Source organism: Pteropus medius, unplaced genomic scaffold, assembly GCF_902729225.1.
Source record: "Pteropus medius unplaced genomic scaffold, Ma_sr-lr_union100, whole genome shotgun sequence".
In the NCBI taxonomy this organism is placed as follows: domain Eukaryota; kingdom Metazoa; phylum Chordata; class Mammalia; order Chiroptera; family Pteropodidae; genus Pteropus; species Pteropus medius.
The window spans coordinates 3,854,868-3,880,753 of NW_024349519.1; the positions used below are offsets into that span (position 1 = coordinate 3,854,868).

At 35.7% G+C, this 25,886-nt stretch overlaps 1 protein-coding gene and 1 non-coding gene across 2 annotated transcripts in view; both read right to left on the bottom strand.

Annotated features, from left to right (window-relative positions):
- The window catches only part of ANO6 (anoctamin 6), a 165,410-nt gene that overhangs the window by 134,580 nt on the left and 4,944 nt on the right, over positions 1–25,886 (bottom strand).
- On the bottom strand, positions 14,020–14,138 carry LOC120618621 (5S ribosomal RNA). The gene has a single exon (XR_005657276.1). It is a non-coding gene; the product is annotated as a 5S ribosomal RNA (ribosomal RNA).

Sequence of the window (25,886 nt, forward strand, 5' to 3'; positions counted from 1 at the left end):
CTGTGATACCAAAACCAAAGACACTAAGAAAAAAAATTACAGGCTAGTATCCTTAATGAATATAGATGCAAAAATCTCCACAAAATATTAGCAAAACAAATTCGACAATATATTAAAATGATTATACACCATGATTAAGTGGGATTTCTTCCAGGATAGTTCAATATCTGCCATTCAATCAATGTAATAGATCACATTAACAAAAGCAAAGATAAAAATCATATGATCATCTCAGATATAGAAAAAGCATTGGACAAAATTCAACATTCATTTATGATTCAAAAATACCTCACAACAAAATGGACATAGAAGAAACAGACCTCAACATAATAAAGGCTATATATGACAAACCCAAAGTTAACATCACATTCAACAGTGAAAAACTGAAAGCTTTTCCTCTAAGATCAGAAATGAGACAGAGATATTCACTCTCGCCAATTTTATTCAATACAGTATTGGAAGTCCCAGGCACAACAATCAGACAAGAAATAAAAGGCATCCAAACTGGAAAGGAAGAAGTAAAACTGTCACTATTTGCATAAGATATGATACTATGTAGAAAACCCTGAAGACTTCACCAAAAAAATATTAGAATAAATGAATTCGGTAAAGTTGCAGGATACAAAATATGCAGAAATTGTAGTTTATACACCAACAATGAACTATCAGAAAGCAAAATTAAGATATCAGTCCCATTTACAACTACATTAAAAAAAATTTCTAGGAATCAATTTAAGCAAGGAGGAGAAAGACCTGTATTCTGAAAACTGTAAGGCATTGATAAAATTGAAGGTGACACAAATAAATGAAAGCATATACCATGCTCAAGGACTAGAAATATTAGTATTGTCAAAACATTCATACTATATAAAGCAAACCACAGATTCTATGCAATACTAATGGCATTTTTCATAAAACTAGAATAATTCTCAAATTTATATGAAACCACAGAAGACCCTGAAAAACCTCAGCAATGTTGAGAAAAAACAACAAAGTTGGAGGTATCTCACCACCTGGTATCAAAGTATACTGCAAAGCTATAGTAATCAAAACAATATGGTACTGGCACAAATACAGGTACAGATCAAAGGAACAGAACAGAGAGCCCAGAAATAAACCCTCGCTGGTGAGGATGTGGAGAAAAGAGAACCCTCGTGCACTGCTGGTGGGATTGTAAATGAGTGCAGCCACTATGGAAATGGTATGGAGGTTCCTCAAAAAATTAAAAATAGAGCTACCATATGACCCAGCAATTCTACTTCTGAGTATTTGCCTGAAGAAAATGAAAACAGATTCAAAAAGATACATGCACTCCTATGTTCATTGCAACATTATTTATAATAACCAAGGTATGGAAGCAACCTAGGTGTCATGTATAGATAAATGGATAAAGATATGATACACACACACACACACGCAATATTATTCAACAATAAAAAAGAACAAAATGTTGTCATGTGACAATGTAGACAGACCTAGAGTGTACTAGGCTAAGTGAAATAAGTCAGAGAAAGATAAATACCATAAAATTTCACTTATATGTAGAATCTAAACAAATGAACAAAAAAAAACAAAAACAGACTCACAGATACGGAGAACTGATAGCTGCAAGACAGAAGGGGGTGGAGGGATAGATAAAAAGGTAAAGGGGAATAAAAGGTACAAACTTCCAGTTATAACAAAATAAGTCACAGGGATGCAATATACAGCACAAGGAATATAGTCAATAATACCATAATTACTCTGTATGGTGACATATGGTTACTAGAATTATTGTGATCCCATTGTAAGGTAAATAAATGTCAAATCATTATGTTGTATACCTGAAATTAATATAATATTGTATGTCAACTATACTCTAATTAAAAAAATTAAAGTACCTTATTCTCAATAAAATATATAAGGAATTTAAAATTTTGATGACTCAAATCTTGATCAAGTTATGTAAGATGTAATTACTTCATGATGTGACATTCAGATAAAAATGGATAATAAATTAATAACCAGAAAATTTTGCTTTTATGCATTCAAATAAACTGAGTTTATTTGTTCATAGAAGAACTTGGCCACAGTGGTTATCTCTACTTCATTTTCAACTGATAACAAGGTCTAATCCTTCCCTTTTGTAATAGTGGGAAATATCCACAATTCATTTAATCATAAGTATATCTAGCAAAAAAAGTTAAATATCACTATTTTATGTTCACTCCAAAGTGTGATAAACACTTGATTAGCCAAATTTGAAAAGAAACAAATTACTGAAACTAAACTGTACTTACATTATTTTCCAAAAACAAACTTAAAATGTGATGATTAAAAGTTTGTTTTGTAAGCACAAGCAGTAGTAGTATCTATGATGCTGTCAACAAACTTGCCCAATCCTATGCAGCCCTATCTTCTAGGAAAGAGCACTGCACAGTGGTCAAGGGAATGGGTTCTGGAACCAGATAGCCTCGGTTCAATCCCCAGCTCAGCCACTTGCTAATTAGTTATACGACCTTGGTAAGTTACTTCATTTTTCTGTTCCTAAGTTTCTTCATATGTAAAAATGGAATCATAACTGTACCTACCAACTAAGGTTGTTGTGAGGAGTAAATGCATTAATGTACTCAGAAGAGTGCCTGGCTCATGGTACATACGCAATAAGATTAGCTTATTTATTATTATAATTATCATCATCATTATAATTATCATCTATTTTGTGGGCTTTGCATGAAACAAAAATTAACTCAGATTTCAGTGCTGAGGTCTAATTAATAATCAGTTCTCACATAGTACCATATTTTTAGCATGCCATAATTAAAATATAAGATCCGTCTATGCTTTTGGTGAAATAAAGGACAATTATTAGTCAACGGCTAGTGTGGGATTGACATAGGACTGGACCAGGTATTCTGACTCATACTGATGCTCCTTCTTGTCATGGTAGCCTCTAATCATGGTAGGTTTTCAGTAAACTCAGCAACAGGTACAAAAATAATCCCATAAATAAATAACCGACCAAGTTAAATATTTCCCCATAGATCACAGTAAAAACAATGAAGATATAGTCAAAACATCCAATTGCACAGTTTTATGGCCTAGATTCTTTGGCTACACATGATAGCATATGAAAATATGACAGGAAAAGTAATTGTCACTGGGCCAAAGCCATGATCTAGCAGGTACTGCCTCCCCAGGCAATAATCACCAACATCTCCATCCTCTGCTCTCTCCCTACTTCTTGGCCCACTTTCAGAAGGTGTAACAACTATGTGACAAGTCTGGGTCTCCAAAATCCTGGAGTAACCTTCCTCTGGCTTGCCAAACTATAACTCATAAGTCTTTCCCTACTGCCTTCTCATTTCGGTACCGTCAACCTCCTCAAGGATAAGATTGGTGAATTTTCTGGAATTATTACACGGAAAATTATGAAAAGCTTTTGCAAATCTAAAGGGTAAACCAAACATTAATATCTCCTTATAGGGGTTATTAATATACAATTATGGAATCAACAAACTAGGAGGAATCTTGGATACGGTCTAGTCTAAAGCCCTCATTTTATAGATGAGGGAACTACGATATTGGTGTTCACCTATAATCAAAATAACAACTGACTCAAAGCAACCTAACATATTCATATAATTTCTGAGGCATTCATTAAGGAATATCTTAATTATACATTTTCACATTTTAATGTTGTAAGAGGTTAATCACCTAATTCCAGGATGTTAATGATATTGTATATCTCCTAATTTGTAATCATGTGAAGATTCAGAGTAATACTCAAACTTTTTAAATGGTGTGCTTCTTCCATGAACCCCCATTTCACATTCCGTCATTATTAATAGCATCGACATGTCTCTCATAAATTATTTTTGAACAACAAATAAGTTTATGTTTAAGATTTCTGAATTCTATTTTCTCTTCTCTGAAACTGGATCAGTGGCAGGGGGCTTGAAGAGAGATGACAAGCAAGTCTGGACTCCCACTGACTTCACATGGGGAAGCCCAGAGGGAATGAGCAGAAGGAGAGTCTTTTAGGCTACACTTCTTTTCCTAAGATGTGTTCTGCCTTTAAAAGGAAGTACACATCATTTTACATTTACTAAATGGAATTCTTCCATTATTGTATGTTTAACAAGCTAAGTCTAAAGTAAATTTACAAACAAATAAATGTAAATAATTTTATTTTTCAATTCTGCGGACTCAACTTCTATTTCTTATATATAGATTTAAGTTGTTCAAATCAGTCTGAGACACATTCCAGACTTTTCGAGGGACCATGGTAAGAAAGCTAATTCTTTAAAATATTTGCATGTCTATGTACATAAGGGAAAATATTCAGACGATACTATCCAAAACCAGTTTTAATCAGATGCCACGTGTTGTGTGAGGCCAGAGTCCATTCTGATTAGTAGGTGCCTGTGACATAGTGGCTATTAAATGTTTTTTATTTCACTTCTGATGCAAACGAAAATGTTAACAGACATTATTATCAGGTGCTATCATTCTTTTCTTTCTCTGTATATTCTAATTTTCTTCCAGTGACAATGCAATACCCATGTAATTAAACAAACGTGATATTAAATAGCCTGAATTACAGAATGCTCCCTACTTTCTGTTAAGGATCTTCATATATGATATACCAGAACATCTCACTATCGATAAAGTAATTTACTGGCAGAACAAGGAATGGTAGGCAATTTAAAAAGTCGACAAGATAAGCTTTTAATAAAAATGTTAATTATTAATTGTCAGTCTTCACAGAGAGTAAGCAAGAAAAACAGTGGTAACTTTTTCCCTGAAGTCTCAAAAGATATAAACATACAAACATGTGAGAAACTGTGACACTTTCCTGTTTCCTGCATGAAGGTTTTCACAAATCTCCAAAGCTAATTTAGAGAAAGAAAGATCACATCTTGTAATTTGCCCTCAGAGCCAATATTTATATTTAAGTATGTCAATGACCAAACAATTATATATAAAACGTAATAACATAACATTTTTAAAAAATAAAAGACATGTTTTCCCACTGCCTCCTTTTGGTTAACTTTGAGCCTCAGAAAAACATGAGAATTGTTCTGGCTTAATAAAAGGGTAAACTGCATACTGTGAGGGCTGTTCCCCACCTGTGTCCAAGTGCACCACTTTTATGACTTTGCTCTCCAACAATATTAAGCTTTATGGGCCTGGGAAACAAAACTCCTTCATAGCGGTGAAATGAGTATTTAACGAGAGCAGATTGTCAGCCAAATTTCAGCATGTGCCCCTGTCTAAGAAGTGATGTCATTTTTTATAAAGTACAGCTAGTAAAAACAGTAGTTTAAAAAATCACCTAGACTTTTTAAAAAATGATGAAGCATCTTTGGAGAGAAAGACGTGTTCATGTTTAGCATTTCCTGTAATATTTGCTTAAATAATTTCTTTATAACACTGCCTGTTATACTCAAAAAAATACAGGCTTCTGGGAGAAATGAGTTCAAAGTATTTTACTTAACTTCAAAATTATGGAAAATGTGATATAGCAAATCAAGCAGTTTGGTTGTTTAATCACAAAGTACTCTCTATTTTTCAACTGCTAAAATGATTTTTTGTGTGATTGTCTGTGTGCTCTGCTGGGTGAAGCCAGCAGTATCATATGCTTCTTTACTTCAAGCAACCACTTGTTGGAAATGAAAAGGTTGAGAAATGTCCTGTGCACTTACCCCAAGCCAAGCCCACAGAAAATGCTCTAACCTCTACTTTTTGAGCTATCAGAATTCTTAATATTAAATAATAAGGATGATTATAAAAGCTGAAGCAGTGGTTAGGGGGCCCTAAGATGCAGTCCGAACACATAAAAGTCTTTAAAAAAAATCAAATACATAAGCAAATACTACAAAAGAATGGGCAAGAAAGAAAGAATGGAGAATAGGGTGTTCATTCTGGACATCAGCACTCCCTCCTGGGGTATAAGGATGACTTTTCCATCTTGTCAAAAGTTCAAGAAGGCTAAATTTAAAATAGCAAGTTTTATCACAGTTGAACACACTTTTCCATCCAGGAAATGGGACTATAGCAACTTTAAAATACGGCCATCAATTCTTTGAAACTCCTCTCAGTAGGTGGTGGAAGCTCTATCCTCTCCCCTTGAATCTGCGCCAGCTTGTACAGTCCCCAATAGAGTATGATGGAAATGGTGCTTGTGACTTCAAAGGCTAAGCCATAAGAGGCCATGCGGCTTCTGTCTTGTTCTCTGGAACACTAGTCTCTGAGCTCTGAGTTGCCATGTAATAAGTCCCACTACTCTGAGCCCGCCATGCTGAAGAGGCCACATGTAGCCACTCTGATGAACAGCCCCAACCGAGACTAGCCTTCAGACATCCCTGCCAAGGTCAGAGAAACATGAGTAAGCTGCCTTGGACCAGACTGAACACTACTCAGCCCAACATTGGCTGAATCTCTGTGTAAAATCACAAGATATAATAAAATGGTTGTTGCTTTAAATCACTAAGCCTTTGAGGAAACCGAGATCCAGACTGGTCGCTAGTGTCCAAGGTCACTAGCAATCAAGTTAAAACTAGAAACCAGATCTCCAGGCTTCCAGCTGTTCTTTCAAAGAGCCCATCTTGGCTTCATCACATCTCACATTAACCTTGTCATTCTGTTACTGTGTTAACTCAAAAAGTACCAGGGCATGATCTTCAAAACTGTACCTTCTACCTACCTGTAAAAGTTAAGGATAATTCTGATATATTTTCTTCATTATCATAAACATTTTCCTTAGGTGAAATTAGAAAAAAATTACTATTTGGAGAGTATGGAATAGAACTTCTGACCAAAATATGCTTTTGTAATGTGGATAACAGTGTTACCTTCAAAAAGTCTGCATAAGATTTCATCTCTTTATTCTCATTTCACATGAAAAATCTTCAGGTATACTTTGGTGTTACTTTCCTCTAATACCTGTACAATATTTTGCTCCAACTTGGTAAGACAATATATGACATCTTACTAGACCCAGTAATACAGTTCTTGAGTTTTTTATCCTTAGCTGAAATACATATTAAAAGGCAACACTGAGCTTCCCAAGGTTAGCCTTCTGTGTGAGCAGTTTACAGGAAACATTTCAGGTGTTCTTTAGGCTCCATGTGAACCTGAAATTGCGATTAATGATCTACTCAGCAAGAAGTTTTCTCTTTAAGTACTTTACTCTATTAGATACTGTATTCATTAAACTATTAATTAGTTTAATTAGATTAAAAAACAAGTTCTGACAGCCATTTAAAAGGAAAAGTAGATAAGATATTGGCATGCAGGCAACTGTATCTAAGTATCTAGAAGATGTAAGGCCATGAACGGCTATGATCTGGAGAATCATCAGTAACATTTTCCTCCCCAAGAAGCCTTACTCTAAATTCACACAAAATATTATTAAGATTTTTAAAAATCAAGTTTATTATGATTGATATTCTCTTCTTCCCTCAACAAATCTATATCCTCTATGTTCTATCCATGACACACACACAAAAGATCCCTCAAATGCCTTAAAACAGGAATGCCTTGCCCTACCAATGAATTTGTCTTCAGAAAAACAGATTTTCAAATGCAAGACTGCACCCTCAAGAATCAGAAGTGCTATCATGTTACAAAGGTTTTTTTTTACAAATTTGCAAACCTTTATCAACTTGCAGGATATTTAATAAACCAAATCTAAAATTTCAGATTGTAATCCAAAGGAATAAACATCTCAGAAATTACTCAAGGTGAAATGCTGATCACAGCTTTAAAAACATTTATGACTATGACATAAACATGATATAAATTATGCCAATTTCCTGTGTAATATACTCTTTCCTATGATCTGATAACAGCTTTTAATCATGCATTTGGCTATTCTGCCTCTTTGATATGGAAACTGCAGCTTCAGTTCAAATTAAGTTATTGTACTTACAATACATTCTGGGTCTAAGACATTATAGCAGATAGGACAAGGTGCTCTATCAGCTTGCCATTCAAAGTCTTTCAGTTTAACATCTACTCTATGGTTTTATTACCACAAGAAAATTCCTATACAGTACCACTGACAGATAATATCATGATTTTAAGACAACTTGAGACATCCAAAAGCAATCTATAGATTCGGGGCAATCCCTATCAATATACTAATGGCATTTTTTCACAGAACTAGAACAAATAATCCTCAAATTTATACAGAACCACAAAAAAAAACATGAATAGCCACAGAAATCATGAGAAAGAAGAACAAAGTAAGAGGTATCACACTATCTGATATCAAACTATACTACAAAGCTATAGTAATCAATACAGCATTGGACTGGCATAAAAGCAGACACACAGATCAATGGAACAGAATAGAGTCTAGAAATAAATCCACGCCTATACGGTCAGTTAATATCTGACAAAGGAGGCAAGAATATACAATGGGGGTAAAGACAGTCTATTCAATAAATGGCAATGGGAAAACTGGACTGATAAATGCAAAAAAATAAAACTAGACAACTTTTATACCATATACAAGAATAAACTCAAAATGGATTAAAGACTTACATGTGCGACCCGAAACCATAAAACTCCTAGAAGACAACATAGGCGCTAAACTCTGACACTGCTCTTAGAAATATCTTTTTGGATGTATCGCCTCGGGCAAAGGAAACAAAAGAAAAAATAAACATATGGGGCTACATCAAACTAAAAAGTGTTTGCACAGCAAAGGAAACCATCAACAAAATGAAAAGACAACCTACTGGGTGGGAGAAGAGACATCTGATAAGGGGTTAATATCCAAAATTTGTAAAGAACTCATACAACTTAACACCAAAAACAATCTGATAAAAAAATACACAAAAGATCTAAATAGATATTTCTCCAAAGAGGACATACAGATGGCCAATAGACACACGTAAGGATGCTCAACATCACTAATCATCAGAGAAACCATCAGAGAAATGCAAGCTAAAACCAAATGGGATACTGCCTCACATTTGTCAGAATGATTATTATCAATAAATCAAGGATGTGGAGAAAAGGAAACCCCTGAGTACTGTTGGTGGGATTGCAAATTGGTGTAGCCACTATGGAAAACAGTATGGAGGTTCCTCGAAAAATTAAAAGTAGAACTACCATATGACCTAGGAATTCCACTGCTGGGTATTTATCCAGAGAAATCCAAAACACTAATCCAAAAAGATATATGCATCGCTACGTTCACTGCTGTATTATTTACAATAGCCTAGATATGGAAGCAACCTAAGTGTCCATCGGTAGACAATTGGATAAAGAATACATGGTATATATATATATATATATATATAATGGAATATTACTTGGCCATAAAAAAGAATGAAATCTTATAATTTGTGACAACATGGATAGACCCAGAGGGTAGGTATTATGCTAAGTGAAATAAGTCGGACAAAGACAAATACTATATGATTTCATTTATATGTGGAATCTAAAAAACAAATGAAACAAACAGACTCATAGACACAGAACAAACTGATGGTTGTCAGATGGGAGAGTGGTTGGGGGCTGGGTGAAAAAGATGAATGGATTAAGAAGTATAAACTGCCAATTATAAAAACAGTCACAGGTAGGTAAAGTACAGCCTATGAAATATAGTTAATAATATTGCAATAACTATATTGCTAGATGGGTACTAGACTTATTGGGGGGAATCACTTCATAAATTATACAAATGTCTAACCATTATGCTGTTCACCTGAAACTAACATAATATTGAAAGTCAATTATAATTGAAAAAAATAACATTTTATAAAATAACCAAACTCAATAATACCCCAGAAAACCAGTATGTCTTAAGAACAAATATTATTTTTAAACTCTCCAAATGTTCAAATATTTAATGTTTCTTTGAACAGATTAATACCCAGCACAAAACTTCAAAACTTCAGACTGTGATTAAATGTTCCTTTTACTCTAAATTTAAAAACAATAAATTAAGAATATCACCCTAAAAAAAAAAAGATGATTTGAGGATCAGAGAGGCTGAGCTACATCACTGGAGTACAATTCTGACTCAGGGTAACAATTTCCATTTCTGCAATGGACTCGTCCTCTAAAAATGAAATATTAGAATATTATAAATGGCAGGCCTTACTTTGAGCTAAAGCTAGCCAAATGGGCCCAGACCAGGTATCCTTGAATTAGAGGAGCATTCTAAGACCGACTCGGTGGGGACCCACGTCTCCTAGGTATTGGCACAACCCTCTGTTTAAATTACTTTTGCTAGTCTTCCACCTTCTTCTTTCGGGTCAACTGACTCCAAATTCCTATTCGTTAAGTTTACTTATCATTAAATACATTTTTTTTTTACGACCTCATGTATATTCCCTATAGACACAAAAAAACTGGTGGAAGCTTTCTAAGCTGAGTAACTGAACACTGTAATGGCAGAAGTTTAGGGTGACTTAGCACTTCCATTTCCTCATTCATAAAATGAATGTTCTGCAAACTACATAACTACTGTAATAATTAAGTGAGACTCAAGTGTTTTGTTAACTGTAAAGTGCCACAGCTACACAAAATAAAGTTATTTCCATTATATATGCATGCCAGGAAAAAAAAGTAACCTTACATAAATATGTATCAAGTTGTTTTCTTCCATTAACTCCAAGGACTCACTGCCATGTCCAGATCAGCCTTCTACCCAGAAATTAGCAGGATTTTCAAGTCGATGAAACAAAAGTAATGGCAATGTGATTCTACAGATTATGAAAACTATTTATAACTATGCGGTACATTACCTAACCAAATATTTATACTGTTCTTATTTCATTTTTTCATTCTTGTATCTATATCTAGACTGTCCAGGAATTGGCTTAATGATTGTGCCTAAGTTCCAATCCTGCCTTCACCATTTACTTGCTGTGTGACTTTGGTGAATTATTTAACTTTCCTGACCTTCGATTTTATCATCCACCTAATAGCACCTAATAGCATTGTTGTAACTATTCAATGTATTTATATTTACACCTAGCACTTAATGTTACTCTTTTTATGCATCTTCTTTTTAACACTGATAGGCATAGAGCACTTATTTCATAAATCCTGAGTTGATGGATTTCATTAGAAAGTAGGATGGAACTGACCCATGTGAAGTCTGGTCCACTCCCTCTTGAAGCAAGGCTATATTGAAACATGATATCAGACCAATCCCTGCCTTGTCTATTTTTAAATATTCTCAGGGAAAAAGTCTATATTTGGACCTCATTAAGTGTTTAATAATCTAAACCATTAGATTAATTATAGGAATGAATTCCTTAAATCCATTAGGGTTCCTTCCACATCGATTTCCAAAGCTGGCCTCTCTACGTTATTATAGGCTACTGGTCAGCTTTCTTTTTCAAAACCCAACAACCTCAGCCCCTTTACTCCTTCCTCACAGTTAGCAATGTTTATTTTGACTTGAATTCCCAAGTGTAGAAATATTTCAGGCACCATATTAACCGAGGTTAAAAAAATCCTGAAGAACTCAAAAAGGATTACACTGGAAAGTGCAAGAAAACCAAAAACCACAAAGTAAACTTTCAATAGGTTTTACTCTTGTACTCATTGGCTGCAAAGAATGTCGCTGATTCAACAATTCTGATCGGAACTATTTATTGTAGAAAATCAATTAATATATTCATTTTTATTTATTCCTAATATTATGAAAAATGAGCCCCAGTATAAACTGAAAAAAGTCATACAAGAAATAAAATCAATTAAAGACTGTTTGTGTATATAGGCTCAGACAGGCTTGGAAATTCAGTGCTTTAAGCTAATTTCCCTCTTGATATTTTCAGATCAAATTCAGGAACACAAGTAATGCTTATTAATAATATTAATGTACCATATTCTATCTCTGTCAGCTTAATCTTCTTGGGGTTTTCTGATGAAAATGTCAGTCTAACTTCTAGAATCCTACCCAAGAGAATCTATGCAAAATTACAATGAACAGATTGATTCTATATGCATAGTAATTAGCTGTGGGTCCATTTGTGGTTGCCTGTAATTAAGTTCTTGTACATATTATTTTATTTGAAATTATGATATTTGCCTAATTTGGCTAATGTAAACGACTACTAGTCCCAGGCACTCTACTAAGTCCTGTATGTACATTATCTCGTTTTATCTTTATAATGAGGAAAAACAGCTCAGAGATTTAACGACTTATTTAACGTTGTACAGCAAGCAAGCAGCAGAGTAAAAATTTTAATTCAGTTATTCTAATATTAGAAAATCCTTCCCATGAGCCTTTCTACTGCTTTATACTACAGAGATATTTGAAAAACATTTGCGTTAACACAGTAAAAAAACAGTTTAAGCCAGGGAAATACATTTCTTATAAAGAAATGCCATACCACCAACCCAAGGAGAGTGAAGAGAGCTCTGATGAGGCCCTCCAAAAAAGCCAATTTCAATTTTTTAGGGTTTTTTTTTTTTAAGACAGAGCAATTGAAAATATCTTATGTCTCCAATTTTTATATTAAGAAAAACGAACCTAAAATTATGAATTATGAATATTAAAAAATTATATTTTGGTACACCGAATTAATAGATGATTTTACTGCAGTTTTAGGTTTAGAAGGTAATATTACAAAAATTCAAAAGAAATGTAAATATTCCTCATTTTCATTTATGTGGCTTAAGTAACTCCACTCCCATCTAAGACTGATCAATCTACCCTATAACTCATATCCACTGGTGGTTTCAGGGATGGGTATATAAGCCCATCAGAGCCATCTACTATGATTTCTAGGGAAGAGAAGTTACCAGAACTCTCTTCCTGTGGATGACATGGAATACCGGAATTAACAGGTGGGAAACCATCACTGTCACTTAGCTACAAGGGAAGAGCTGAAGCTGCTGGGCGTCCCTTCTATGAAATCTGAGGGTGAGACTGGCTGGCTCCTGAAGACAGAACTACCTCTGCACATTTCGGTTATTACACTAATAAAATCTATTATTCAGGCCATTCGACTTGGCTTTCTGTCCCCTGCCACCAAAGATTCCTAATTAAAACGGGCAGTTAAAAGTCGAGAAATATATTTTAAAAAATAACATTCTCTATTCCTTCTCTGGTCTTCTTCCAATAAAACTACCTAAGGGCATCCATTGTAGTGCACACATTATAAAGCAGGTGGACTTTAAGAAATGTCAGTGTGGCAGCTGATGATGACAGCACAGGAAAACAGATTTTCAGTTTCAAAAAGAAGCAGTGTTGGGTAACATTTTGACAGCACTGTGCAGCTAAAGAAACCTTAACTCATGAGTTCTTTAACTTAATTACCCAGTGTTACCGAACTGGCAATTCAGTCCTTTTGTATCAAATCTGATGAAAGTTATAGATTCTTTTCAACAGAGACCTGAAAATACACAACTAAACACATTTCCCTTCCAGTGTAGGAGATTCAAGAATTCACTCGAGCCCACCCAACCAGACCCATAGACCCCAAGGTAGGAACTCAAGTAGTATCAGTGCTTGGACAATTTAGAAATATTACTATATTTCCCTGTCCAATCAATTTTTAAGATAGTGGGAAAGCTTTCTGTAGCATTTATATTAGATTAAGGTAGTTCTAATTATTTTTATAAACATCTCTAGTATGACCAAGAAACAGGTAAATTCAATCACGCTTTATATATAAGGAAACAGAGATATGCAGAGAAATTAAATGCTTTATTCCAGGTTGTCATAGCTGGAGAATACGAAGAACGCACTGCTTTTAAAAGTTCGAATGCACATCCAAGGTGACTCCCATGTACAACAAACACATTTACACTTCGAAAAGCTGTAATTTATTACCACAATTATTATTTTATTATCCATATAATCTCTACTGTGGACAAATAAAGTAACAAACAGTATATGGTAGAAATCACAGATGATGGATTTTCTACATATAAAATTGACTCTTGAACAACACGGGTTTGAACTGTGTGGGTCCATTTATAAGCAGATTTTTTCCAATAAATATAGTAAATGTATTTCCACTTATGATTTTTTTCTTATTTTTATTTTTATTTTTTTTAAACCTACAGCACCTGGTCTTCCTAGGTGGTCTCCCATCCAAGTATTAACCAGGCCCGACCCTGCTTAGCTTCCGAGATCAGAAGGGATCAGGCGTGTTCAGGGTGGCATGGCCATAGACCATTATTTTCTTAATAATATTTTCTTTTCTCTAGTTTACTTTATTATAAGAATACAGTATATAGTACATATAACAAAATATATGTTAATTGACTATGTAATTAGTAAGGTAAATAGTAGGCTATTGGTAGTTAAGTTTTGGGGAAGTCAAAAGTTATATGTGGCTTTTCAACTGTGCTAAGGGTCAGTGCTCCTGGTGCCTGTGTTGTTCAAGAGTCAACTGTATTTGTGAAATAATGATTAACGTATACTTTCCTATTCTCATTGCAGATTAAAAGTCAGAAGTCACAATCAACTTTTTTTAAAGGCATGGGAAGCACTGTAACCTTATTCATTTTTTTTTTTTAAAGTTCAGAAGGAAACCTTTCTCAATCCATTTTGAACTTCCTGTGTGAGAGCTCACAAAGCTTAACAAAACAAATCTCAGTGGCACACACTAGCTCTGTCAGAAGCCAGACAACAAACCGTACAGTTTACCTATTCGCAGCATTTATCACTTTTTTCTATGTTAAAATTTGAAACAGATGTCTTCTAAGTTCTGTCCCAACAAGGCTAGGTCTGTTTTGCCTGAGCATTCACCTACGGCTAATTTCCCTCTCCTAAGGCAGACAAGATCCTCTTCCCTCCTTCCCTTCTTCCCCCCATATATGGGCTTTTGCATTTCCAAAGACAGTCAGCCTGGCTCAGTAAAGATTCAGGCTTTGGAGGCTGCCTGGGAGGAATGGGGCCTGCCTTCAGAGTGGATCAAGTGCCTGGGGATAAACCTAGTGCAGGAGCCAGGAGGAAGGCCACCTGAGAGAGGATGTGGTAACCAAGAAAGGTGGAGGCACACAGGCAGGCTAGTTCAGGAATGCCGTCAGCGTCAGGGAGGGAAGGAAAAAGCCGAGAGTGGTTCTCAACTTTCTGGATTCCCAACACACTTTCAAATACTGGAAATTCTGACGAGAGGACTTTTCTTAAAGCTGTATGTGCTCAAGATTGAGGAAAATATCCATTTTCTATATTGAAGAATAGGGAGTGGTGGTTTACAGTCACAGCCTAAGTGTTAGGAATGCTGCCGAGTGCTATCTAGCTCTGCTCAGATATCCTGCTGCTCAAATAGGTCATTTCTCTGTATTGGGGAACTGCTTTAGAATAGAATGTTTACTGCCAGGCACCAATTTCCACTGTGCCCAGGAGGTGGTTTTCCCACATTCCAGCAAACACTTGATCTTTCTTAGGTGCCAGGCTGAAGTTAAGTCTCCTATCTCTTACTACAGGAAACTGTACTCCAACCACTCTTACTCACAGCACCATTTACAGCGGCCAGCAGGTCATGACTAATGAAATGGAGTGAAAATAAATACGACCCTTTGATCACAATGTAGGGCCCAAGATTTAAGGTACCAGGGGTATAACAGCTAAGGAAGAAAAGAGAGGTACGGCTCATGTTATTAAATCTGGAGACACAGGCAGGCTATTATCTGGGTCTGCTACGGGAAGGGGGCAGGTAGTACCATGTAGGGCAGCACTTAATATCCAGGGCATGGGAGCAAGTAGGAGATATTGACAAGAGCAAGACAGGATCCGAAGAATGAAGACACTGAGGTCCTAAGCATGTTTCTGAGAAATAAGTTTCGGCAACTGGGGACAAAAAAGGAAAAGCCGAATCATCAAAACTGAAACGCATACACGAGGTTAGTGCCGAACTGATACCAAATTCTGAATTTTAAAATCTTTTTTGCCTGGAGTCAGAATTGGTTCCAGAGACTGCTGTGTAGCTAAGCCAAAGGGCAGGGAATCTGCAAAGGCTGGAATCCAGGCAGAGTTTAAAAGCCTGCTTAACCCAAGCAGTGAAGATGACTAATAGTAGAAATCAGACTCGAGAAATCATGAGTCATCCTTAAGGGAAACCAACGTCAGAGTCAATAATTTCTCTGGGAACTTGGAACACATGTGCTTGAACAAATATTTTGGAATCTAATACCTTGCACAACATGGAATCGCTCCTTAGTTTGGGGTAGGTCGTCACTCTTAGTGTTCTGTTCTCGGAGCAATTCAGTTACCAAATGAGGCTAATATCTGTTTGGAATATTTTTATGAAAAAAGGAATATTTTTACCAGTAAAAGTCAGCAATAAGAGCTGACTTTCTTGAAAATGAATTATGACACTTAAACTTCTTACACTTAAGAAAGGCATTCACACACTGTTCACTCTGGGCTGCTTTTATACTCATTAGTTAAATTGTCAGTGGACTAATGCTCAGAATGAAAGTGTAGGTTGGTTTCACCATCACAGCAGGGAAATTAAAATCTGAATATATATAAAGTGAGATCTGAGTTAGTTTTCTTACACACTCCTTTCCAACTTAAGAAAATTTTTGTTGATTTCCTATTACAGGCAAGGCATTGTGTGAGCAGCTAAAGAGATTACAAAAATAACTTAGACAAAAAAAAAAAAGAAAGAAACACTTGAATTTAAAGTAAAAATAGAATTAAAAGGTTAAGTATTTTTAGTTTGCCATATATGAGAAATGTAATACTTCGAGATTTAATTAAAAATATTTTTCCAGATATTCTTACAGGTAAAATATACTGGACTACTACTGATAACCACACAAACAGGGATGAATCTCCAAAAAATTATGCTAAGTGAAAGAAGCCAGGCACACCAAAGACTATGTTCTATATGATTCCATTTATCTGAAGTTCAAGAACAGGAAAAAACAATTTATGGTAGAAGTCATGTGATATCTGGATTGTGGGGAGAAGGTTTGACTTGAAAAGGCAATGGAACTGCTGCCTATCTTGTTTGGGGTGGTAGTCATACAATTGTCAAAACTTAGTAAACTGAATGGTTAACTGTGTATTTTACTTACTGTATGTAAAATATGACTTTTAAATGTTAAAAAATACCACCGTACTAAATAAACTCCACTAGGAATAGAGCATTCCAATAAAATCATGGCAAAAGGTTAAGGGCAGTATCTCGTACACTTAATCTCAAAGGCATTTATAAAGAAAATATTCCCAATTTGGAAGAGATTAGGCGTAGAGGCTAGAATAAGTTTAATATAGTCATACTGCCGGCTAGATTTTGGTCATGTATAAAAGATTTTAACATAGAAAAACAACAGGATGTTTTAACAGTAAAGAAAAAAGGATTTGTGTTTGTTTCTTTCTGCCCTAGCTACTGAAAACAAAACAAGTTTTAATTTGCATCTTCCATATTACTCTGTTACCTGGGTACTCTGGTGATTCACAGGGAAGGAATTCTAGAGTGATTCTCTAGCACAGCAGCACTGCCTTATCCATGAGGGATATGTTCTAAGACCCCAGGTGGATGCCTGAAAATGTAGATAGTATTGAACTCTACACGTTCTATGTTTTTTCCTATATATACGTACCTATGATAAAGTTTAACTTATAAATTAGGCTCAGTATGAGATTAACGATAAAAAAATTTAAAAGTTATAACGTACTTAATAAAAGTTATAGGAATGTGATTCTCTCTCTGATAACTAATCTGATAACTGAGAGGGTTACTAAAGAGACTAATGGGCGGGGTGCACACACAACGTGGAGATGCTGGACAAAGGGATGACTCACGTCCTGGGCAGGATGGAGAGAGATCATCGCGGCACTCAGAATGGCCCAAAATTTAAAATTTATGAATTGTTTATTTGTAGAATTTTCCATTTAATATTTTCAGATCATGGTTGACCAAGGTTAATTAAAAACGTGGAAAATGAAACTACGGATAAGGACGTGTGTGGGGGTGAAGGGGTAGGGGTGCTGTATTAAGGTTTTTCAAAGGAAAAAGCCTTGATGGAGCACATCAGAGTCCCAGTGGGGCTTTTCACCCTCACACTAATTCTGATTCATGCCTCGGGGGCTTGGTTATGACTCCTAGTCAAACTCAGTCACTTACAGGCAGGAATGAGTCACACTCCTTGGCTAGTATGGCAGGAAGAGTAAAGAACTAGTTCCTGGGTGAGAATCTAGGAAATGGGCTCTTTGCTTGCTCCCTGCTCCTTTCAAGTTAGGAGAGGTAAAGGTGCTGGGCAGGGAACAGGTATACCTGCTCCAGCTCTCTTTCCTCCTCCTTTGTCACCTCAAAAAATCTGCATAGGATTGCTTAGGCCCAACCTCTCAGCTCCTCCTCCTTTAGCTTAAAGGAGAAGATTGTGTTAAACTGACCTATAAAGAAAGAATAAAAGGAACTGGGAGCGACCTACCAAGTCTTGTTCCTTTCCAACCCAGTACCAATATTTTAGGCCATCTACCAAGGAATAAAGGGGCACAGGATCATGCAGCATCAGTGCTACTTGCTTATCTTTGCAAGGTACATTAACGACTGTAGAAATCAATATAAGCAAGGCCCCCTACGGGGGATTCCCCCAGAATAACAGGAGCTGTGAACCTGAAAATGTTTGTAGTATTTTACACATTAATTTAATGTACACCTTGAGCCTTCTCGTAGACCTTTTTCAAGAGTCTAAGGCCGTGTTATTTTTAGAATTATGAAAATAACAGCTGCACTTGTCAGCCATACCCCAGTAAGGGGCCATTCCTTTTAACTGTCTTTGGATGCACCCAAGTTCTGTTCTCAGCAGTACTATTCTGGTTCAATCTCTTTTTTTTTTCACAATCTTTAAATATACTTTGCTGTAATCTGTTGGCACGTTTGTCTTCCCAGCCAGTCTACCTACTAGTCAAGGGTAGAGACCTTTTGTCTTGTGTATTGCTGAATCCCTCATGCTAAGCACAATGTCTGGCACACAGAAAGTGCTGAATAGACACTTCTATTGCATTTTTTGTTTTTATTTAATCACTTATTAGAATATAAGATCCTCTCTATCTGGTTTTTTGTATCCTCATACCTTAAATGGTACATGACTCACAGGAGAGCTTTAATAAATACTTACTGAATTAATAAAGATTGTGAGATCAATCCAGGGCTCTGAGCTAAATTAAATGCCTACGCACATGACTTTTAAAAAGAGCAACAGACCTGATTTATGAAACCACTGCTAGCAAATTCCACGGTCCGCTTTCAAAAGGATGTTTTTGTGTGTGCCAAATAAGTCAAGATTGTGATTGCATACTTCAAAATAAGTATTTTGGGGTATAAAACAAGCCACTAGCCACAGAGGAACTGTAACTCTCAGGAAAACCATGATTATCTCATTGCTCAAAAGCCATTTTCTGTGTTGCTTACCCTTACAGTGGGTGACAAGGCCGGTTAGAAATGTTCACATTTCCTCTATGTTTTGTAAGCAGCAATAAGCAATGTGCTTGTTATAAAAGCATGTACCCAGTGGGTACTATACACTATTTATATTTAAATGGAGGCAGGAAATATGAGACAGTCTGGCAATCTTCTCAATGGAGTACAGGTTGAAATCCCATAGATGACAAGAACCGCAATTCTAAGTGCAGTAACTGAAGAATGGAGCCTTGGCTTTTACTGAAAATTCACTTCAATGAAAGGTTTAAATACAAAAGCAAATATCTCAAAGTCTACTTGATTTGGGGATAAAAAAACAACAGGTTTCTTCCTTTTGTTTTCCTGTCACTTACCCAAATGGAACAGAAAGTTTAATTTTTCTTAAGTCTGATGATGCTCTGGAGGAGGCCTGGTAGTGCTTAAGTCTGAACGACTGGGGATAGAGGCTGAATCATTACCTAACTTTAAATATACAAAATGTGAAACATTATTTCACACACCTACTTTGCAAATTAGGTAGAGATTATTTTTATTTTTTATATCACTAAATTTGACACAATTCAAACCATAAGGGTAGTGATTTCTTTGTGTACTCATGTCTTCAGTTTTATCATTTTGCTCTGCAACATATTCATCTCTTAACATGTTTTATTTGACTTCAAACTTTCAGATAATATTCAGTGAACAAATTTTAGACTTATGGGCAAATTAAACATTTTAGAATTTAATTTCATTGAAAATAACTGACCATTTAAGTAAAACTACATATTTAAAAACTATGTTTTATTAAAAGTTTACATGATCAATATCAAGAACACTACTCTTTGGGCTTTAACATATTTCTAAAATCTTAAATTTGCTAGATTAATGTTCTTATTTCTTACACATTTTCTTTATTATACAGGTTATCAAAGTATCGTTTTAAATTTCATTATAAATCTTTACACTATATTCTCTTAACTTTCTCACTAAAATTAAATATATTCAAAGGGATGGTATAATTCTATTATAAAATGCATCTACTGGAAATTTTAATTTCCAATTTAATTATTGGATTTATATTTCTCCATTTTTAGGTGTTTTATAATTACTGCAACTATTATTTATTGGTCTATTATGTGCGAGGATCTCTCCCTCATCCTTTTATATATTAATATATTAAACCTATAACAATTCTATAAAGTAAGTATCATTACTTTTCTGTGTTATTATCTCTACTATATTTTTCTGATATGGAAACCCAAGGCTCCAAAGTTATAAGAACCTGCCCAAGAGTTGATCTATATCTAAAGTCCTACCTTTCCAATCATACCACATAGTTATTTAGTAATCAATATCTTTCATTCATTTACTCATTCATTCAATGAGATTATTGATCACCTACTGCACGCCAAGCACTCTGCTGCTCACTGAAGTGATAGTTTTCAAGATGCTCAGTTTAATGAAAAAGACAAAAGGTGACAATAAACTGTATAAATGAAAGATATAGCCTTGGGAGAAAAGTAACATCTCTAATAAAAAACAAAAGAGGTAAGTCAAGGTTAAGATATAGGCAAAAACAACTACCCATAATACTAACAATATTAGCTTATAATTGTGAAGAGCTTTTAGTACATTGGGCGCCACAATCCTACAAAGTAAAATTTTAAAAATTATATCATTTTTGATACAATCGACCTTGAAGTAGGTTCTAATATTAGTTTCATTTTACAGAGAAGGGGAGAGTTATATTCATCACTCAAGGTCACACAGCTAGCGAATGTCTGGGCTGGAATTTGAACTCAAATCTTTACATGACCAAAGTTTAAGTAGTGGTGGTCTCTATCTCTGTGCAGAACCAGTCTAAGTGTCTGATGAAAATACTGAGACAGAGGAAAGATAAAGAACCCTAAAAATAATGGGCAACAGAAACAGGAAAAGGAACTGACATGGATGAATTAAAAAGGACTGCAGGCCAACAGAAGGGCCCATTTCTTTCTTACCACAGTCAGCCACGATACAACAGGATGCTAGTCCACATCCTTGGCCAAGTTAAGGTGAGGCTATCTATAACAGGTGGTGGAAATTATCTTTCAATACAGGGAAGGAGGTCATTCTTTTCTTTTAATCTCCAGTATGAATACCTCTAATCAAATTCAGGTATTCACCTGCAAATCCAAACCTCAACTAAAGACCATTTTCACCTGATTCCTGATATATACATTTATCCAGGGCTCTGGGGGTGGGGGAAAGGTATGGGTCTACTCAGGCAGCGAAACGAAGAACCTAGCCTCTCCCTCACCCCTCCAGATTCAAGTAGATGCAGATTCCCAAGGCATCCCCACTGCCCCCTGGGAATGGGGCTTGGGGGTGCAGGAATAACAAGGTGGCTGAGAAGGTCCTTGCTGAGACACCCAAAATAATCTCTAATTCTGAGGACATTTAGAGAACAAGGGGCCAAAACTGATGCTGCCTGCATACACAATCGTCAAAAACTGGGAAGGAGGTGGAGAGAAGGATATCAGTGTCGAATAGGTTTCTAACATCATGTCAATGATCTGCCCCCTCCATGACGTGTTGCCTGACTGCCTCCTCTACTGAATGGTGAACTCACTGAATGATCTTCTATGTTTCCACATTTCAGTGGGAACGACGGGATCATGTGAACCCTGACCACTGAGAATCTCATCATTAATCTTCCTCTCCTCCATTTTCCTGTGATATTCTAAAGACTCAATTTGTAATAAAAGCTCTTCACTTCTCACTTTAACTGTCTCCTTGCTCACTTCTTGTGCATACAATGCTGTGGTTCGGGAGCACAGAAGGTTTGGTCAGAAATGCCCAGAAGCAATTGGGAGAATGGGATACAATCCCTATATTCATGAGCCCTTTATTGGGAGCCAACTAAGTCAGCCTCTAGCACCTTTTGCTAAGATTCCCTGAAAAAAATTCCCCCTGAAAAAGGCCTCCTAGAATTTGGAAAATTCCATCTGTCTGTGTGAAGATCTATGAGTGTATAGGAAAACTCACTCTAATTATCCCTTTGCAGAAATGACATGCTATTCTTCAACTCCTTTATCTTTAAACTCATGTCTGTCGCTCAGTCACTTAACCTGACACTTAGTTCCTGCACACATAGCATGACCCAGGGCAACACCAAAGAGACAGCAGGGGAAGGATTTAGAGCTCTCTGAGGTTAAGAGTAGCATTTCCCTTCACTGCTTTTAAATACAAGCATTCATTATGATGGTGATGTTGTAAGTGCCACTCTGTGGGGTTGAGTGAAAAGGCTCCACCCCAGCACCATACATCCTAACTTGCATCCTCATAACAATCCCACAGAGTTAAGGAAAGAGGCTCAGAGAAGCCAAGAAACTTGCCCCAGGTGATAGATTATAGGTGACAAAGCCAACTGCAAACTCAGGTCTACTGTTTGCAAGATGTTCCTTTTCCCTCCTTGCAGCTCTGCATCAACAAGCCTTCAGAGGAGCGGTCTTCTTTTAAATTTTTCCCCCTTTGTCCTCTTAGGGATTTACTTTCCCCAAAGAAACCAAGAAGCTGTTTAAAATCTTTTCCTAAGTTGCATTTCTAAAATCAATGAATTTATACTCTGTTTCTTTACTATTTGTATCACTTAGAAAACAAAATGGTGGGTTTTGTTTGCTGGCTTTTTTATGAGAAAGAGTATCTAATGTTTTACTCAAATGAAGCATTCAGGGCTTGTTTAATAAGTAACAGAAGTAAATAAAATAACAAATGAATACAAATGCTTCCAATCATAATATAAATAACAATATGATAAAGGTCTGAGTTTAATATGTAGGAAGGGTATATTATTTTTGTTTAGAATTTAGTGGGAAATAACTTCTCAAAAACTTAGCACAAATTGGGGTTGGGGAAAGGATTGGAGGGAATATGCTTAAGGTGTGTCTGTGTGACGCCCCAAGAAAAATTTAGCCATGATTTTGTGAAAGCCAAGACTATTTTTCAAACATCTAGAGAGAATGTCGGGAGAAATCATAACAAATTCAATTATGTAAACACAATCTTAGTTTATATGAAACAAGCTTTATAAACAAACCTATAATTTGCATAATTATATTTTGTGAAAGAACACCAATTTACACGACTATGACCTGCGGTTAAAGTTCTGCCAAAGTTAAAATAAAAATTATAGAAAAGAAAAACTTAAAGACCAATAACCCTTTTTTCCAATTTCAAGTATTTGTATTTTAAAATGATGTAGGAAATAGTGGAGTTTCAATGTCTTAGACTGAAAGCATTAGATATAAAAGCAACATCTGGACTTCACAAAAGAATATATTTTCTTTCATTTGTATTTTTGGCTGTTGAATAACATATTGCAGCAAGTTCTTTCAATTAGTATTCAGACATGTAGCCAGGGCAGCAATAAATACCATGGCAGAGAAAGTTGCCTATTAACCCTTCAACTTGTCTTCTATGCCAATGTTTCATCTGATGTTTTGGTTGAATAGTATTTAAATTGCTCTTTGGTACACGTACGAAATATTTTATTGTTGACTTTTTCAGCTAGTAGTCTTTAAACTGGCTGCTTCTTAGGACAGATGCTAATTAATTTTACTTGCAGTATTAAAAAGCAAGACAAAACTAAAGGAGAAGAAATAATAATAGTAATAATAATGACCTAAGATAGTCATTTGACTCTATTAAGTTCTCAGAGTCTCTACATACTAGTTACCAATTAGTCAAGAAGTACATTTCCTTGGTTGAAGGTAATTGGTAATAATGTTTTTCTGTTCTAATAGTGATTTTCGCAGACCCAGCCCCAAATGCATTGTATTAGAAGCATATCAAGCAGCTTAAATCTTACAGCACACAAAGCCTCCATTACAATTTAAACAGCAGTTCCTTAACAAATATTTAAGTATCTACTATGTGAAAAGCACTATGATATGCAGGCTGTGGGGCACAAAGGTCAACAGATAGTGCTTATTGACTCTCCCAGACTATAAACTTTTTGTTAAGATGTATTCAGTTGGCTAGAATACAAAACTCAGAAGTATGATAACAGAAGAAAAGCTAAATAGCTAGAGTTGAAACTTTCATTAAAATATAATCATTTTAATCTAACCTGCTATAAATACCACAATGGGAGTTCAAAACTATCCTCTAACTTAAAGTTAGACTGTGCTTTTGGTCTGAATTTCTTGGTTTCTATAAGCAAAAAAAAAAAAAAAAAAAGTACAGTAATTAACACAAGTGACTGTTGCAACCACTTGAGAAAAATGAAAGGGGTGTGTGGAACTCCTTTAGAGCTGACTTTGTGTCAGATTCAAAGAACAATGAGAATTATAAGAGACTGGGGAATCTTTTGGAAAGCAATTATTTGACTTGAGAGTTAGAATGTGGGAGATAAATCATGACTGTGGATTTGAAACTGAACATAACAAAACGTTTACCAAAAAGGGCAAAACTGACTATGCTCAAAGAGAAACACTTTAAGGACAGTCTGGGTTTTTTTTGGTTTTTTGTTTTTGCTTTTCATCTGTCATCCTCCTGATAGAAGAAAAAGAATATATTGTTTGAGAAATCATGGCCTATTTAGGAATACTCAGTACACCTCCTTCTTAGCCACATTCCTGCACTTATCTTCTCATCCTTTCTAGGGCTGGCTCAGGAAATGCCTCTGTAAAGATATCTTGGATTCCCCTAAGCAAGGTTATATGGTAACACAAACTGACCCTGGTACATGGTAACACAAACTGACCCTGGTACATGTCTTGATGAAAGCATTTATCACAGATTACTGCAATTAGCTATTCATATATCTGCCTCCTTCCTAGATAGATAGTAGACTGAGGGGTCAGGGACTCTGGAATCTAGCTGAGAAGCTGATAGAGAATGTACAATCAACATATTTATAACAGATGACTGAGGAAATCTCAAATGCCATAAAAGAGAATTCTACTAGGGCCAATAAAAGCACTTAGCATTATGTTAACCAAATTACTTAAAGAGTAATTTATTTACTCATTCTTTCAACAATGATTTGCTTGGCTTCTACTGAATATCAAGCACCATTCTAGGCACTAGGGACTTAATTTAGAACACAAAGAGCACGAAACACCTACCTTCAGGGAACTTACATTTTAGTGGACCGTGAGAAAGAGGATTTGTTTAAATTATAACAATAGAACATATACAACATTTGGGATATTTTGTATGATCTCTAGAAAACCCGAAAGACCTAGTCCCAGTCCCAAGAAATTTACACTCTAGTTGTGGAGATAATTAGTGCAAAGATAATAAACAACAAAGACAAAATACCAGGTGAATGCTAAATAGATAGAACAGAAAAATAAGAGGTGCGAGAATGCACTGGTGGGCACTTTGGGCTAGGAGGATCAGCAATAGTTTTCTGGGTTTGTGACAGGCTTGGAAGGAGAGAAAAGAAAGTGCGTTCGGTATTACCAGGAAGGGGAATAGTCTGAGCCAAAGCAGAGGAGAAAAGTTTAAGACTTGTTGGAAGAATAGAAAATTCTCCCATCCTACAAACCTGTTCTCCTCCCACCACCACTT